Source organism: Scyliorhinus torazame, chromosome 15 (genome assembly GCF_047496885.1).
Source record: "Scyliorhinus torazame isolate Kashiwa2021f chromosome 15, sScyTor2.1, whole genome shotgun sequence".
NCBI classification, from domain to species: Eukaryota; Metazoa; Chordata; class Chondrichthyes; order Carcharhiniformes; family Scyliorhinidae; genus Scyliorhinus; species Scyliorhinus torazame.
The window spans coordinates 144089064-144102137 of NC_092721.1; the positions used below are offsets into that span (position 1 = coordinate 144089064).

The 13074-nt window shown below is 46.9% G+C and overlaps 1 protein-coding gene across 2 annotated transcripts in view; it reads left to right on the forward strand.

Annotated features, from left to right (window-relative positions):
* sgcg (sarcoglycan, gamma) overlaps positions 1 to 13074 on the forward strand; it is a 1082174-nt gene that overhangs the window by 126259 nt on the left and 942841 nt on the right. For both annotated transcript variants that reach the window (XM_072476857.1, XM_072476856.1), the window contains exon 2: positions 7079 to 7177. The gene's annotated coding sequence lies outside the window, so the exon portion shown is untranslated. The remainder of the gene's footprint in view (positions 1 to 7078; positions 7178 to 13074) is intronic.

Genomic DNA, 13074 nt, shown 5'->3' on the forward strand with positions numbered 1-13074 from the left:
AATCCAGTCCCAGAACTTTACAATTAGTGCTAGGCCACTCAGGGATGGTGAAGGGTTTTCAAAACCTGGAACTATCTCCCAGAAGCTTTTGAGGTTAGGTCAATTGAAATTTTCAAAACTGAGATTTACAGATTTTTGTTCGGTTCGACTCTATCTACCTCTTTGGCTTCCAATCACTAACTAGCTGTATTTCACATCTCTTTACGGCAGGCAGCTGTTCGTCAGATTTAAAATGATCCAGGCCTCAAATTGATGACATTTGGTCTGTTTCATATTTGGTCTGCCCCCTCCTCCGATGAGTAAAGTATGAACTTTTGAATAAAATTGACTGAGTAACATCAATAACTCTGCATGTTTCGAAGTGTGGGCCAATTGTGTGAAATAAGATAAAGAAAAATTGGTAGGAGCAAAAGGAGACTGAAAGTAAGAAGCACAAAAATAGCAACAATTAGAAGATTGAAGAAAATAATACTCTTGACAATATTAACTTACAAACACTTAACATGTTCTTATGACATTCCCTTGTCCTCTATTTTAAGGGAAGCATTAAATTATTTTTTAAAAGATTAATGCTTCCATTAAAATAGTGAAGGAACATTATAGCAACCTGTTAAATGTCCGGACATTGATGGCACTAAACATAATTTCTAGTGTTAGAAAGGATCTGGGAGTCTGTAAGACAGTAATGCACTCAAAGCCTGTTATTCTCTATGTAAATACCTCAATTACGATGCTTTATTCAGTACTAATCCCAACATCTTTACTGCTTAATTGGCAGTATTGCATTTTGTGATTAAAATGAATGTAGATTAGTAGCACTTCAGCTTTGCAAAGGTATCGTATTCCACCTTGGTCCTTACACATTATCACCTTGTAGAATGTCATATCATTTTAAATATTTTCTAAATAGACTGTGATTAATTTGACGCAGCCAGTTTTGTCTTAAGTCAAACAATTTTCATTGATAATTGCCATTTTTCTGTACGAAGTCAAGGCAATTTGAATCAGGAATATTTTGTGCTTGTTTATTCAGTACTGTCCAATCCCTTCATCAGAATTCTGCTGAATTTAATAGACGATTGGAAAATAGTCCCACTTTGTGGCAATAACAAATGCTCCCACCCAGGGTGTTTATAGTTGAGATGCAGTTTTAAAACAAGTAATCACAAAGCATTATTGGGTTGTTTTTTTGCCTGAAATGTACTTTGTCAGTATCTATATAAAAGTGTGTTGATAACATGAAATTATATCAAACAATATATTCCGCTCTTAGATAAGGTGCTGGGTCTTTGGTTCAGTGTTGGGAACCTGACATCAGGAAAGATTCTAAGCAGGCAGCACGGTGGCACAGTGGTTAGCATTGCTGCCTCATGGCGCCGAGGTCCCAGGTTCGATCCCGGCTCTGGGTCACTGTCCGTGTGGAGTTTTCGCATTCTCCCTGTGTTTGTGTGGGTTTCGCCCCCACGACCCAAAGATGTGCAGTGTAGGTGGATTGGCCACGCTAAATTGCCCCTTAATTGGAAAAATTGAATTGTATACTCTAAATTTATTTTAAAAAAGGAAAGATTCTAAGCATAGACGCAACGGGTGAAATGTTTAAATACAAATAGCCTAATTGGCCAGGAAGTTAGCTCAACATCTAGTTAGAGACATTGAGCTCCTCCAAGAGTTAGGAGTTGCCTGTCTGGTGCCAATATAAAAGGAGGCCGCCATATTGGAGCCATATTGGATATTGTAGCGCACAAAGACTCACAAGAGACGAATAGAGATGAAGTCGATGAGGCTTCATTAAGCGTGACTTGTTCCCCGCAGTTCAGTAACAGACTGGCCTGCGGGGGAGAACTCCTGGTTCTTATACTCCGCCTTCAGGGCGGAGCTAGAGGTCAACAGCCAACCAGGACCCGGGATCTGTCAGCCAATGACATCACGGCTTCACAGTCCCACATGACCCCTAATGCATACTACCACATTGTAGCTGGTCGTCCTGCTCGAGGCTATACCCTTGCTGAGCAGGAACTGGCGCAGCTCGTCACTCATGAAGGAGGACCCCCTGTCGCTATGGACGTATGCGGGGCAACCGAACAGTGTGAATATGGTGTTAAGGACTTTAATGACTGTGGCCGCTGTCATGTCAGGGCAGGGGATGGCGAAGGGGAAACGGGAGTACTCGTCCACCACGTTCAGGAAGTACGTGTTGCGGTCGGTGGAGGGGAGGGGCCCTTTGAAATCCAGACTGAGGCGTTCAAAGGGACGGGAGGCCTTGATCAGGTGCGCACTATCCGGCCTGAAAAAATGCGGTTTGCACTCTGCGCAGATGTGGCAGTTCCTTGTGACTGTACGGACCTCCTCCACGGAGCAGGGGAGGTTGCGGGACTTTATAAAATGGTAGAACTGAGTGACCCCCGGGTGGCAGAGGTCCTCGTGGAGGGTTTGGAGACGGTTAATTTGTGCGTTGGCACATGTGCCGCGGGATAGGGCATCGGACGGCTCGTTCAGCTTTCCGGGACGGTACAAGATCTCATAGTTGAAGGTGGAGAGTTCGATCCTCCACCTTAAGATCTTGTCATTTTTAATTTTGCCCCGCTGTGCATTATCGAACCTGAAAGCTACTGACCGTTGGTCAGTGAGGAGAGTGAATCTCCTGCCGGCCAGGTAATGCCTCCAATGTCGCACAGCTTCCACTATGGCTTGGGCTTCCTTTTCTACTGAGGAGTGGCGGATTTCTGAGGCGTGGAGGGTTCGGGAGAAAAAGGCCACGGGTCTGCCCGCTTGGTTAAGGGTGGCCGCTAGAGCTACATCGGAGGCGTCGCTCTCGACCTGGAAGGCGAGGGACTCGTCGATGGCGCGCATCGTGGCCTTTGCGATATCCGCTTTGATGCGGCTGAAGGCCTGGCAAGCCTCTGTCGACAGAGGGAAGGTCGTGGTCTGTATTAGGGGGCGGGCCTTGTCTGCGTACTGGGGGACCCACTGGGCGTAATATGAAAAGAACCCCAGGCAGCGTTTTAGGGCTTTTGAGCAGTGAGGGAGGGGAAATTCCATGAGGGGGCGCATACGTTCGGGGTCGGGGCCTATTATCCCATTGCGCACTACATATCCCAAGATGGCTAGCCGGTTTGTGCTAAAAACGCACTTGTCCTCGTTGTATGTGAGGTTCAAGGCTTTAGCGGTCTGGAGGAATTTTTGGAGGTTGGCGTCGTGGTCCTGCTGATCGTGGCCGCAGATGGTTACATTGTCGAGATACGGGAACGTGGCCTGCAACCCGTGTTGATCAACCATTCGGTCCATCTCTCGTTGGAAGACCGAGACCCCGTTTGTGACGCCAAATGGGACCCTTAGGAAGTGGTATAATCGCCCGTCTGCCTCGAAGGCTGTGTACTTGCGGTCACTTGGGCGGATGGGGAGCTGATGGTAGGCGGACTTGAGGTCCACGGTGGAGAAGACCTTATATTGGGCAATCCGATTGACCATGTCGGATATGCGGGGGAGAGGGTACGCATCTAGCTGTGTGTACCTGTTGATGGTCTGGCTATAGTCTATGACCATCATTTGCTTCTCCCCTGTCTTTACTACTACCACCTGTGCTCTCCAGGGACTATTGCTGGCCTGGATTATGCCTTCCTTCAGTAGCCGCTGGACTTCGGACCGAATGAATGTCCGGTCCTGGGCGCTGTACCGTCTGCTCCTAGTGGCGACGGGTTTGCAATCCGGGGTGAGGTTTGCAAACAAGGATGGGGGCTCAACCTTGAGGGTTGCGAGGCCGCAGATAGTGAGTGGGGGTATTGGGCCGCCGAATTTGAAAGTTAGGCTCTGCAGGTTGCACTGGAAGTCTAATCCCAGTAATGTGGGCGCGCAGAGTTGGGGAAGGACGTAGAGCCTGTAGTTTTTAAACTCCCTCCCTTGCACCGTTAGGGTCACTATGCAGAAGCCTTTGATCTGTACGGAGTGGGATCCTGCAGCTAGGGAAATCTTTTGCGCACTGGGACGGATGGTCAAAAAACAGCGTCTTACCGTGTCGGGGTGGATGAAGCTTTCTGTGCTCCCGGAGCCGACCAGGCATGGTGTCTCGTGCCCGTTGATCAGCACCGTTGTTGTCGTCGTCTGGAGCGTCCGGGGCCGTGCTTGGTCCAGCGTCATTGAGGCCAGACGTGGTTGTAGTGCTTCAGCGTCTTCCTCGAACCCCGTTGAGCCGTCGATGCTGGGGTCCATTGTTGCCGTCCAAGATGGCGGCGGGGGTGAACAAAATGGCCGCCCCCATGCATCGCACATGGCTGGGGGGTCACAAGATGGCGGCAGGGGTGGACAAAATGGCCGCCCCCATGCGTCGCACAGGGCTGGGGGGTCCCAAGATGGTGGCGCCCCTCCTCCCCTCGTGGTGGCCGGGTCCCAAAATGGTGGCGCCTGCGGGTCGCACATGGGGCGCTGGGGGGGTTGGGGAGCGTTTGAAACGCGCAGGACTCCTTGTTCTCCGGGGACAGTGGTGGCCGGGACCCAAAATGGCTGCGCCTGCAGGTCGTACATGGGGCGCTGGGGGGGATGGGGAGCGTTAGAAACGCGCAGGACTCCTTCTTCTCCTGGGACAGCGGCGACCTCCCGGGACCGGCACACAGCCGCGAAATGGCCCTTTTTCCCGCAGCTCTTGCAAATCGCTGCGCGGGCCGGGCAGCGCTGCCGGGAGTGTTTCGCCTGGCCGCAGAAATAGCAGCGGGCCCCCCCGGGACGACTTGGCGTCTGAACCGCGCAAGCCTGTGGGGTGGGGGGGGGGGGGTTTGTCGCGACGGGGGTCCACGGAGCCCAAGGGGCTGCCGCGCGGTCGGGGCCGTACGCGCGGGCGTTTCGCGCGGCCACATCTAGGGAGGCTGCAAGGGCCCGTGCCTCTGAGAGTCCTAGCGACTCTTTTTCTAAAAGTCTTTGGCGGATTTGGGGAGAGTTCATACCTGCCACAAAAGCATCGTGAATTAACATGTCCGTGTGTTCAATCGCGTTTACCGGCGGGCAGCTGCAGGCCCGTCCCAAAATTAGCAGCGCGGTGTAGAATTTGTCAAGTGATTCTCCGGGACTTTGCCGTCTCATTGCGAGTTGGTAGCGTGCGTAGATCTGGTTCACTGAGCGAACATAGATGCTCTTTAGTGCTGCAAACGCCATCTGGAAATCCTCTGCGTCTTCGATGAGAGGGAAAATTTCCGGGCTTACCCTCGAGTGCAGGACCTGTAGTTTCTGGTCTTCTGTGACCCGGCCGGGGGCCGTTCGGAGGTATGCTTCGAAACAAGTCTGCCAGTGTTTAAAAACTGCTGCTGAGTTCACTGCGTGGGGGCTGATCCTCAGGCATTCCGGGATGATCCTGAGCTCCATAGTCCTTTAAGCACACTAAATAAATTGTAGCGCACAAAGACTCACGAGAGACGAATAGAGATGAAGTCGATGAGGCTTTATTAAGCGTGACTTGTTCCCCGCAGTTCAGTAACAGACTGGCCTGCGGGGGAGAACTCCTGGTTCTTATACTCCGCCTTCAGGGCGGAGCTAGAGGTCAACAGCCAACCAGGACCCGGGATCTGTCAGCCAATGACATCACGGCTTCACAGTCCCACATGACCCCTAACGCACATTACCACAGATATTAAAGCAGACAGCTTCTTGAGGTGGAACACAGTGGAAGGCCGCCATGAATAAGAATGGTAGGTGTAGTGCATGTGTCAGTGCTAGTTGGCCCACAGAGTGGATGTAGAACCTACTACAAAATAACTTACCTTGGACCCCTACTACCAAACTGACAGCTGTGCACAATATACTAACTGTTCAAGCTCACTGGAAAAACACTTAAAATTACAAGCCCAAATGGACAGGATCCTTAACAAGCTCCTTGACGTGCGTAAGTGGCTGTTAATTGGCAGCGATTATGTTTCCCACTCCGATACCCCTTCCCCATCCTGCCCTTTCGAAATTCAGAACTGTCAGAGTTCTGACAGTTCATCAAGATTCCAAGACTACAATTTTGAATTAATTCTAGCATCAGGTCCCAACCCTGCAGTTCTTTGAAAATCCAGCCCCATATTCATTTTCAATAACGTAAAGGGTTATTGGAACAGTGTGGGTAAAAGGCATTGACGTATCAATGAGCCATGGTCATATTGAATGGCGGACTAGGCTCAACAGGCTGAATCAACTACTCCTGTTCCTATGTTTCTTTATTCTTCAAATAGAAACTATTAGTGTGTGGAAAACAGAGTCCTCTGTATCACTATTTACAAGAAAAAGATGTGTTGTGACATAATGATTGGAAAACAATTACAATTGCTGCCCAGATAAACCCCACATTCAGATTCATCCCCTGGATTAAACTCCCCTCAAAGTAGATCTGGCAGTTATTAATGGTTTTGACATTGGGGAATCACTGAATTATCCAACAAAGACGAGTTGCACTAAAACATTCCGACACATCTTTTGAAATAAAAAGAGAAAATGTCAGAAATGTACATCAGATCATTCAATATCTGAAAGAGAGTGGTGGGTTAATTTTTGGGCCGAATATTTCATCAGAATGCAGGTGGATCACAGTGCTAGGAACCCGGGATCGATTCCAACCTTGGGTTATTGTCTGTGTGGAATTGGAAAATTATCCCGTGTCCGCGTGGATTTCGTCTGAGTGCTCCGGTTTCCTCCCACACTTGCACAGAAGATGTGAAAGTTAGGTGGATTGGCCATGCTAAACTACCCCTTAGTGTCCAAAGATTGGACGGGGTTACATGATTAAGGGGAAAGGGTAGGGGTGTGGGCCTAGGTAGGGTGCTCTTTCAGAGGATCGGTGCAGACTCAATGGGCCAAATGGTCTCCTTCTGCACAGTAGGGATTCTAAGTCCTACCTGAAGCCTATACCCATTTTAATTAAAAATCGCACCATCCTATAGTATATCTCCAGTTATTCTCTTGAACTGTTCTGAAAATCTGAGTACCATTGTAAAAACAGTTGCGATCGCCTTTGTACAACCTCAGGCAGAGATAATTGTCAGACAGATCTTTGCACTGTTCATTGCTGTGCTTCAAAGTGTAATATTTTAAGAATGTTACTGACTCATTTATGTAGGATCGGAATACTGAGGACGTTTAATCTTTTTGCCGATTAAGGAAACGGTAGAAGATGTACACCAGGTTGATAGACTCATTTTGAAGAAGATCAAAGAAGGTGAGTAGTCACATCTTCTTCTTACCACTTTGCATAATGTCTTGATTGTGTCCATACTTGGTTGTCAGCCCTGCAATACTGATCTCTAACTTAAACTGATCACTGCTCTTCATTTTTACACAGAGATTCAAAATTCCTCAGAAAGGATATTTGATCATTTTTGAGTTGTTTACATGTCTTGCCTCCTCCACTAAGCTTTTTGTACTGTTGTATATGAAAAACTCAGCCAAACCATGAGACTATTGTCATAATTTTATAAATGGAATGAGATCCCTGAAGCAAGTAGGTTCAACGTTGATTTACATTCAAGCCATGTCATCCCAATTCATAGGGGATTCTCATCTTTACATAATCATTCTCAATTTACAGTCGGAAAGGTTGCTATTTCATGAAAGATGCTTTTGCCAGGGCCTTCAAGAACCAGCATTGCTTATTTGGCTGAATCTAAGAAGATCCCACTGGCTTAATTCCTCCATCTGGCAATTGTCTGAGGTTGAACATAACTTTGGTGTCATCATTGACTCCTAACCACTTATCTGGGCTGTCACCTAATTCAAACTCTGTATTAGAACCCCCTCTATCCCTGCCTCAGCTCATTCACTGATGAGAAAATCATCAAGGCCTCTGTTATCCAGACTCAACAATTGCAAAGCCCTTCTAGCCACTCCCTCATTTTCCACCCTGCATAATTTTGAGCACATTTGAAAGTCTGCTGCCCCTCCAATTACTCACACCAAGTCCTAGTCACTTATCACTTTGTACTCGCTAACCTACATTGGCTTATGGTCTAGCAACATTTTAATTGTAAAATTTACAGCCTTGCTTTGAAATCCCCTCCATGGCCTTGTCCCACTCTGACTCTGAAATCTCCTCCAGTCCAATAACCCTCTAAGATTTCCAATTCTGGCCTCTTGCATGCCATTACTTTAATCACTCCACCACTGGTGACTATGTATTTTGCTTCAATGGCCGAGAGTCTCTGGCCTTCCTGCAGCATGTTTTTCAGTGGCAGGAGGTGGTCCGCTATTGGCCGGTGGCAGGATCTTGTGGTCCCACTGCTGTCAATGGGATCTCCTATTGAATCCACCCCACCTGTGATGGGGGTGCGCAGTGGGCAAGACTGGAAGATCCAGTCGGCATTAACAGCCAGAAGATCTCGCCCCTCGTCTCTAAGCTGTGGAATTCCATCTGAAAGTCTTTCTATCTCTTTCTTCATTAAGACACTCCTTAAAGTCTACCCATATCACCCCCAAGGAGGCATCTTTCCTCATATCTCTTCATATGGTTTAGTGCCAAATTCTGTTTGATAATTCTGCAGTGAAGGGTCTTGGAATGTTGCAATGCATTAAAGACACTATATCAATGCAAGTTATTGTTTAAGAATGTATTCACACTGGAACTGCAGCATTACTGCAAAGCAATGTAGTTATAGTTCAACTGCAGCTGAATCTGAAGTCAGCCCAATCATATATGGAATGAAATGGATTGAGACTCCCTGAAGGAGGAAGATTCCCGTTCTGAAGTCATGATACATCAAATTTGCATGGAATTTCTTTTTATCATGTTGAGGCCTCAAGATGCAGTGCTGAGGGTTGGTACTTCATGAAAGACACCATGCTAGGCAATCAGGAGCCAGCATTGCTAATTTGGGTACATCTGGCAGGATGGCACTAACCATTTTTGTGAATCCTATCATACCTATGTGGAAATGATCATCAGAACTGACCTTTTCAGGGTCTGGGGCACCATGGATGCGGATCCCAAACTAATGTAAAAATGTCTGCCACTTCTGTACAACATACCTGTGTACAGGTAGTAACAGTTAACTGTCGCCCCAACCCAAAAACTTCTTCGGTGGCATCACTGAACTATGGAGGTAGTGTGGTGGAATGATGGAGAATCCTCCTTGAAAGCATCCCATAAAACACTACTTCAGTGTCAGCTGCCATCAAAAAGGAGGCTAGGTACTTAAACTGTACTGTTATTTGCCTGCAGCTAATACCTGCACTTATGGGTCCCTTTACTTTCATCTTGACATCCCCTTCTTAAATTCCTGTGTCTCCAGCATTCTGGGGTGAAATGCATTTTAAATCTATCTCAATTCTCACACCACCAACCCCCACCCACTTCACTATATTATAACATTTCATTGAGACACCTTTCTTCAGTGGTGTAATCGTTTGACCCATTTGAGTTAGCACATGTATAATTGTGCAAATGAGGCGAGACCAGAAAATTGTGTTAGATTAACATTTGAGATCTAGGTGGGTCTTAAAACAGTCCCAAACAATGAAAATCGTCACCCACAAGCTTAGTGACAGTTGTTATGGGCCAGGATTTAGAGAATCCCAAAGTGTATCATGGAGTTCACCTGACCCACAACTATTAATAGATTGTGGTATGGAAAGCACACGGCTCACTCTACAGGTATGGTACAGCAGAAAATGGACCAGTGGTTTTTAAAACAAAACAATGTTTATTCTATGAACTCAGGTTAACCTTTCTAAAACAAACAGTGAACATCTTAGCAAAAAGTAAATCAAATACACCCCCCAAAGAATACAACTCGAAGTAATCTGTATGCTGTTCTTTTAACATCCAAAAGACTTAACAAACCTCCAAATAGGAGCACATCAGGGTTTACATTCAAGACTGAAAACATTTATAATTCTTCTGAATTCACCAAATGATTAAGAAATAGTCCTTCATGGCAGAGATCAACAGCAGTGCAGCTCACAGACACACCCAAGCTTTCTCAAACTGAAACTCAAAAAGCAGAAGTGGAGCTCAGCTCCACCCACCCTCTGACACCACTCCAGTAACATGAGCAGCTCCATTTCTTAAAGATACATTTCTTAAACACCCATTTCTTAAAGGGTACTCTCACATGACACAGTATGCATTAGAAATGCATTAGAGCGGGGGCAGCACGGTAGCATGGTGGTTAGCACAATTGCTTCACAGTTCCAGGGTCCCAGGTTTGATTCCCCGCTGGGTCACTGTCTGTGCGGAGTTTGCACGTTCTCCCCGTGTCTGCGTGGGTTTCCTCCGGGTGCTCCGGTTTCCTCCCACAGTCCAAAGATGTGCAGGTTAGGTGGATTGGCCATGCTAAATTGCCCTTAGTGTCCAAAATTGCCCTTAGTGCTGGGTGGGGTGTCTGGGTTATGGGGATAGGGTGGAGGTGTGGACTTGGGTAGGGTGCTCTTTCCAAGAGCCGGTGCAGACTCAATGGGCCGAATGGCCTCCTTCTGCACTGTAAATTCTATGTAAAGAAACAATTCACAACGTTGTTAAATTTGTGGTGTAAGTGCATAATAAATTATGGGGTAATGCAATGTTCTGAATTTACAGCTTATGTGCAAGTTTAACATTTCATTCGCACATGTTCTTAAACTACAATGAATGCAACAATATTAATTTGCAGTACTTATTTTGGTGAAACAATCAAAGAATAAACATTCTATCTTATTCTGTAGGTGCTTGTACATATAATTATTGACAATGTGCTCGCAAGATAATTGGTAAACTACGTCAATGTTACTATCTCAGTTGAGTCACTACTGCCTTTCGATTAGCTATTAAGAAAATGGATCTCCCAGGAAATTTCACGATGTACTCCAGGGGCTGAATTTTCCCAGCCCATTGGTGATGGAATGGGAAACGGGAGACCTGGCAACATGATGGGGAAATCGGCAGGAGGGAAGCCCTGCATCAAGAATTGGCCAACGTAGATGCTCACTTGGTAGTCAGTTGAGCCACTTAAATGGTCAATTAAGAGCTGCTGGCATTTTGCTTACAGAGGGAGGGCCCACTGCCGTGTGTGGAAACCGTCAGGTAAAGACTCAGTGGGTTCTGGGTGGGGGGGGCAGTGGGGGTAGAGTCCTCTTCATGGGTATTCTGTGGACAACAGAATGGCCACTCTGCAGCAACAGCATTGTTAGTGCACCGCAGCTCCCACCCTCCCAACTAAACAAACCACTCTTCAAGGGTGCTCTGCCACTTTGGAAACCCCGCCATGCTCATGCAGCCTCAGCAATGGCCACTGCTAGATCTGGTGCTGCTGAGCTGTCAGTCTTCTGATTGGGCCAGCAGCTCATGGTAGGAGAGGCACCATTGTCTTCGGTTGGTCTCTGGTAAGATGTTACCCAGGCTCCTGGGGCCCGCTGGAGTGCTTTCCGCCCTAGAGGCAATTCAGCCCCAGAACACAAACAATTCAGGGAAATAGTAATGTCCCATGGGTTTGAGAAGAATAATTATTTTCCAGGATTCCCATGACGTACATTGATAATCACATATTTAATTCACTTAAATTTTAGCCAACAGTCATGTTTTTAAACATGGTCATTGCTGAGTTGTGATAAGATCATGAAGATATTTATGGGTGAGGAAGATTGTTCATCCACTGCAGCATCAAATTGTCTTTTGTAAGTGGCTTTGTAAATGATTCTGTGGTTCACACCTCAACTGCCCAGTCTATCCTGAAATCTATTTGTATTGTAATTACTCTTTGTATGATAAACTTCCTAACATCAACTCACGGTTTGAACCTGCGCCCCTTTCTCTTACTCTCACAACCTGCAAAGTTATGTTTTGGACTACCTTTTACATATCTTTTATTAGCTGCTATACTTCTGCAAGATCACTCAGGTGCCTGGTTTCAACATGCAAAGCCCAAGCTTCTCCAATCATGCCTCATAACACAGGCATTTTCATTGTTTGGTTCAGTATTCTGCTGGATTTTGAGCTGCTGTTCCACATTAGTTAGGAATGATTGCACAAAATTTCTTCAGACGTTTCCTGCATTGGCCACTGCAACTTTGTCAGAAGATTACCAGAAACCCATTTGTGGGTATATGAGAGATCTCGGTGTCCATGTACATAGATCCCTGAAAGTTGCCAGCCAGGTTGATAGGGTTGTTAAGAAGGCGTACGGTGTGTTAGCTTTTATTGGTAGAGGGATTGAGTTTCGGAGCCATGAGGTCATGTTGCAGCTGTACAAAACTCTGGTGCGGCCGCATTTGGAGTATTGCAGTTCTGGTCGCCGCATTATAGGAAGGATGTGGAAGCATTGGAAAGGGTACAGAGGAGATTTACCAAGATGTTGCCTGGTATGGAGGGAAGATCTTATGAGGAAAGGCTGAGGGACTTGAGGCTGTTTTCGTTAGAGAGAAGAAGGTTAAGAGGTGACTTAATTGAGGCATACAGATGATCAGAGGATTAGATAGGGTGGACAGTGAGAGCCTTTTTCCTCGGATGGTGATGGCTAGCACGAGGGGACATAGCTTTAAATTGAAGGGAGATAGATTAGATTGAGGGGAGATTAATAAGGGGGCTGGTTTAGCACACTGGGCTAAATCGCTGGCTTTTAAAGCAGACCAAGGCAGGCCAGCAGCACGGTTCAATTCCCGTACCAGCCTCCCCGAACAGGCGCCGGAATGTGACGACTAGGGGCTTTTCACAGTAACTTCATTGAAGCCTACTTGTGACAATAAGCGATTTTAGGGCAGCACGGTAGCATTGTGGATAGCACAATTGCTTCACAGCTCCCGGCTTGGGTCACTGTCTGTGCGGAGTCTGCACATTCTCCCCGTGTGTGCGTGGGTTTCCTCCGGGTGCTCCGGTTTCCTCCCACAGTCCAAAGATGTGCAGGTTAGGTGGATTGGCCATGCTAAATTGCCCTTAGTGTCCAAAGTTGCCCTTAGTGTTGGGTGGGGTTACTGGGTTATGGGGATAAGGTGGAGGTGTGGGCTTGGGTAGGGTGCTCTTTCCAAGAGCCGGTGCAGACTCGATGGGCCGAATGGCCTCCTTCTGCACTGTAAATTCTATGTAAATTCTTTGATATAGGACAGATGTCAGAGGTAGGTTCTTTACACAGAGAGTAGGAAGGGAGTGGAATG